Source organism: Camelina sativa, chromosome 5, assembly GCF_030686135.1.
Source record: "Camelina sativa cultivar CO46 ecotype springtype chromosome 5, ASM3068613v1".
Classification (NCBI taxonomy): Eukaryota; Viridiplantae; Streptophyta; class Magnoliopsida; order Brassicales; family Brassicaceae; genus Camelina; species Camelina sativa.
The window spans coordinates 20,735,632-20,741,567 of NC_141884.1; the positions used below are offsets into that span (position 1 = coordinate 20,735,632).

General features: G+C 42.1%; 1 non-coding gene across 1 annotated transcript; it reads right to left on the bottom strand.

Annotated features, from left to right (window-relative positions):
* Positions 1-3,890: 3,890 nt before the first annotated feature.
* Positions 3,891-3,997, bottom strand: LOC147944097 (small nucleolar RNA R71). The gene has a single exon (XR_015558638.1). It is a non-coding gene; the product is annotated as a small nucleolar RNA R71 (small nucleolar RNA).
* Positions 3,998-5,936: the final 1,939 nt, after the last annotated feature.

Genomic DNA, 5,936 nt, shown 5'->3' on the forward strand with positions numbered 1-5,936 from the left:
AGAATATTAGAACTCATCCATGGTGATTTGTGCGGACCCATAACCCCAAGTATGTCGGCAGGAAACAGATACAGTCTTGTTCTTATTGATGATCATTCAAGGTACATGTGGACCAGGTTGTTAAAGGAGAAGAATGATGTCTTCAACAAATTCAGAAAGTTTAAAATTATGGTGGAACAAGAAACAGGAACAAGCATACAAACGTTTAGGACTGACAGGGGAGGTGAGTTTGTATCGCAAGACTTTAATACCTTCTATGCTGAATCAGGCATCAAGAGACATCTCATAGCTCCTTATACTCCTCAACAAAACGGAGTTGTTGAGAGGAGGAATAGGACTTTAATGGAGATAACTAGAAGCATGTTAAAAAATATGCATGTTCCTAACAATCTATGAGGAGAGGCTGTGAGACATTCTACATATCTCTTAAATAGAGTAGCTACAAGGGTACTGAGTGATAAGACTCCAAGTGAAGCGTTTCGAGGAAAGAAGCCTAATGTTAGTCACCTTCGAGTTTTTGGCTGCATCGGATACTCGAAAGTGACCAATCCGCATCTGAAAAAGCTAGACAACAGGTCGAGGATGTTGGTTCATCTAGGCACAGAACCGGGATCAAAAGCATATCGCTTGCTTGATCCACAAACTCAGAAGATAGTACTGAGCCGAGATGTTGTATTCGATGAATCAAAAGGTTGGGACTAGAATCAAAGGAGTTCTGCACAAGATGAATCTGGTAGCTTCACAATTTCTTTTGGAGATTATGGTAATCATGGAATTCGAGAAACAGAGGATGTCGAAAGAGAGGGAAATAATGAACGCAGTGGAAGCGTTGGTGAACCGGACAACGAGAGCAGAGAGGAGAATGAGGACGAAAACGATGATAATGATAGCAACAATAGTGAAGGAAGTGATACTAATGATCATAGTGAGCATGATACTAATGATCATAGTGAGCCTCACAATGAACCTGCATAACCAAGAAGGACTACTAGGCAGACGAAACTACCAAAGCGTTTCAAAGATTATGTTTTACTCGATGAAGAAGAAGGAGAAAGATTGTTTATGTGTTTAAACAACGAGCCAAGGGAATTTTATGAAGCAAAGGAATCCGAGAAATGGATACGTGCTTGCGAGGATGAGATGCATTCGATTGGGAAGAATCAGACTTGGACTCTTGTTGAACTTCCACTTGGAGCAAAGTCTATAGGGCTAAAATGGGTGTTCAAACTTAAGAGGAATGCAGATGGTAGCATAAATAAATACAAAGCTAGACTTGTGGCAAAAGGGTATGTGCAGCGACATGACATTGATTTTGAGGAAGTATTTGCTCCGGTGGCAAGAATAGAAACAATATGTTTGCTTATCAATCTTGCAGCATCAAATGGATGGGATATACACCATCTTGACGTAAAGACAGCATTCCTTCATGGAGAAATCAAAGAAGTGGTATATGTCACACAACCGGAAGGTTTTGAAGTTAAAGGATCTGAGGATAAGGTTTATAGACTCAACAAAGCTTTGTATCGTCTAAGGCAGGCTCCTAGGGCGTGGAATGACAAGCTAAACCAGATTATAAAGGAACTCAAATTTAGAAGATGTTTAAAAGAACCATCGGTTTATCGAAAAAGGGTAGGTCAAGACACCATCCTTGTTTCAGTCTATGTTGATGACTTATTTATCTCAGGAACGAATACGAATGATAACTCTCTAATTTAAATGTTTTTAGCATTCTTTTTTGTCCATATTTTGCATTGTTCACCTCTAACTTAGCATTATTAGGTCATTAAATGTAGGAATTCACTTTTAGACCATTTAGGGTGTTGGATTTCTGCATTTGCATATTTTGGATGAAAACAGGTGCTAAAGAGCCAAAAATGGGGAAAAACAAGGACAACTCGAGCATGTACCTGAAGGAGCCATCGAGCTGCAAGAACAAGTCCGAACCCCAACACGATCGAGGAGGACCCAAGAGCATGAAGAGCAACCCAAAGATCCACCCGAGGAGTAACCCGACTTCACCCTCGTGTACCCCATCGAGTAGACCATCGGGCAGGTCTAGGAAGCTAGGTCAAAAGGGTTTCCATATATAAACCCCCTCCTCTCCTAGCTCGCAAACGAGCACGCCGCAGACCCTCAAACCAGAGAGCGAGAGCTTCTGTGAGAGAACTGAGCGACTCAAACATTTTTCTTTTTGTTTTGCATTTTTATTTTGTAGTTTTCTTAGATTTCTATCTTGTACTCTTTCTACTCTACTCTATCTTTTAATACAATGCAATTTTCATTCATTTTCGTTGTTTTATTTCTTGTTATCATGTCCGAGTAGTGTTGTAAAATTTCTAGGGATGGGATAGATGATTTTGTGTTCTTGATCGGTTAGGATGCCTTAGTTTGATTGTAAATGATTGATAGATTTCCTTCAAGGTTGGTGTTCTTAATGCTGTCAACAGACCGAGAGGTTGAGATTAGATCTAGGGCGTTTACCAATGCTATAGGCTGAAAGGAGTAGATAAAATGCTTGATTTAGTTAATGCTAGAGGTTTACTTGACTTTGAGTAAGAAATTAGATGAGTTCGAGTTTACTGACAATAATGAATCGACCTTAATGCGTGCTTGTTCATATTGCTAGTGCGAGAGTGTGGTGATGTGTTCAAGCTTGATTGTTGCTAGTACGAGAGTGTGGTGACAAGGTTTTAGAGATTCATTGTCTAGAAAATAATTGCTTGAGGCATGTAAGGCATCTGTATTGGTCAAGAATACTTAGGATTCAATTACCTCATCCTTAGGAACTTTCGTATTTTAATTGTTTGCATTTTCTTTACTTACTCGATCACTTACCCGATTAGGTACACGATAACCTGTATCGAGTAATACCTCGAGCTGTTCATATCTCATTTGCTTACTCGATCACCCCACTCGATCATGTACTCGATTTCTTGCATCGAGTGCTTATGTCGTATGGTTTCTTTGTTTATATTCTTTTCTTTTATTTATTTTAGGACTGTTAGAACCAAAACCATATCTGCTTAGCTTGACTTGTATTGTTTTGATCATATCCTTACTGCTAGCAATAGACAACTATTTGGATTGATAACCATTTGTACTACAACAGCATAGGAAATTGATACCCTGGGTGAAAACCTGTCTATCAATTTGGCACCGTTGCCATTTGGTTGATTTCATTTTGCTACGTTTAGGATTTCAGCACTTGCTAGATCAATTTCTTTTGTTTATATTTGGTTCGGATACTGACTTGTTTGCTTTCGCATTGTTTGTTTTGAATCTCAGGTAGAACCCGAGCACCCACCCGACCCGTCACTCGATCACCTGGATCGAGTTGATCCTCGTGTACACACTCGGATACCTGCCTGTGCATGCAAACACGATCCAGAGGTAGCCAGAACCTGAGTCCTTTCATCGATAACATCGACAGACCTAGGCTACTCAGATAACAACAAGTTCAACCAGAACCAACAATCATTGAGGAGACGATGAATAATCAAAACTGTCCACCAGCTCCTCAAGCAAGGACCAATATAGGAGCAGGAGACGCTCCATCTACTCACACTCAAAGGAATGGCACTGTGCCACCAGCTGTGCAGAACAACAATTTTGAGATCAAGAGTAGTCTCATCCAGATGATACAAATCAATAAGTTTCATGGATTGCCAATGAAGGACCCATTGGATAATCTGGATGAATTTGATAGGCTTTGTAGCCTCACTAAGATCAATGGAGTCAGTGAGGATGGCTTCAAACTAAGGCTTTTCCCATTCTCTTTGGGAGACAAAGCACACATCTAGGAGAAATCGCTCCCTAAGGAGTCCATCACCACTTGGGAAGCGTGCAAGAAGGCATTCCTAGCCAAATTCTTCTCCAACTCCAGAACCGCAAGGCTGAGAAATGACATTTTCGGCTTTGTACAGAAGAACAATGAAACGTTCAATGAAGCTTGGGAACGTTTCAAGGGATACACTACTCGATGTCCACATCACGGCTTCAGTAATGCTTCATTGCTGAGCACACTTTACAAAGGAGTGGTCCCCAAGATTCGGATGTTGTTGGACACCGCAAGTAATGGTAACTTCCTCAACAAGGATGTTGATGAAGGTTGGGACCTAGTTGAGAACTTGGCTCAATCTGATGGGAACTACAATGAGGAGTATGATCGCTCTGTGCGATCTACCGGAGAGGAAGATGCCAAGTACAATAGGGACATGAAAGCCCTCAATGACAAGATCGATCAGCTCCTCAACCAGCAGAAGCATGTTCATGCTATATCAGAGGAAGAGCAGTTTCTACAACAAGATGGGGAGACTATACAGATCGAGGATGCTAACTACATCAACAACCAAGGGGGTTACAATAGAGGTTTCAACAACTACAAGCCGAATCCAAATCTGTCTTACCGGGACCCGAATGTTGCGAACCCTCAGGACCAAACTTACCCATCTGCAGTTCAAGGGAACAAGGTCCAACAGAAGCCTTTTGTCCAGTACAACCAAGGCTATGCACCTAAGAAACAGTACTCTGGAACCGACAACCAACGACATGGATTCCAACAACCACAATGTCCACCAAACAAATCACAAGAAGCTGAATTACACGGTCTCATTCAGCAAATGATTCAGAATCAGGCTACAACATCTATGGACATCGCGAAACGGTTTGCAGAGATGAGCAACAAGATTGATTCAGGATACAATGATCTCAATGCCAAGTATGAATCACTCAGCACTAAAGTTAGATACCTGGAAGGCCACCACAACAACCAACCAGCTCCCAAGATCAACCAACTCCCAGGTAAGGCTGTTCAAAACTCCAAGGATTACGCAACTGCTCAAGCCATCTTCCTTGAAGATGACTATGAGGACTACCTCATTGGGGACAGCGATGATCAAGATGGGGAGGATGTGGAACACCCAATGAAAAATGAGGCTAAGTACTATATATCAGAGTATGAACCCGAGCCTTCACCCGAGGAGACTGATTGAGTTGATGATCGAGCACTGGTTCGAGAATCACAAACTGAAGAACAACCCGAAGTGGAACCCGATGACCTACACGATGGAGTCGATCGGATGATGCATCGAGTAGATGTTGAAACAAGAGATCAGCCTCAGCCACCTGCACCAAAAGAAGGGGAATTAGAGGAAAGGTTCAATGCCGCACTTGACATCCAGTTGGATGTGCTTGCAGAGCGAATGGCTAAGCGTAAAGCTCTACCACCTAAGCTTTTGCCCCCACACGAACTTCAGGAGGAATCTGCCAAGGAAGCAGCTCGATTGGAGGATGAGGTTAAAGAAGATGTCAAAGAGATTGGGTTTGAGATTCTCAGGAGTGAAGTGTGCTTGGATCCTGATCTGCGGATTGACGAAAAATTAGAAGATCTCGGTTCTTTCACTTTGCCGTGTTCGATAGGAATTCGAATCTTCAAGAACTGTTTGTGCGACCTTGGAGCTTCAATTAGCATTATGCCGCTGTCAGTTGCCAAAAAGATGGGATTCACTGATTTTAAACCGAGTAAAATGTATTTGGTTCTGGCTGATAGGACTGTGAGGCATCCGATTGGGATCCTGGAAAATCTGTCTCTCAGGATTGGAAGATTGGAAGTACCTACTGACTTCATGGTCCTTGATATGGACAAGGAACCAGATGATCCACTGATTCTAGGGAGACCATTCTTGGCAACAGTTGGTGCTGTGATAGAGGTGAAACAAGGTACGATCATAATAGAGCATGGTGAGCATTTCAAGATGGAGTTTGATGTGAAGAAAGGGATTAAGAGGCCAACCATTGATGGTCAAGCCTTTTCTACTAAGACCAAACAGAGGAAGGTGCAACATCTTGAAGAGGTCAACACCACATTTGCCTTAGAACCTGGACAAAACCTGAAAAATCTGTTGAACCAGCCTGCTACAGTGGAGAGGATCCCAAAA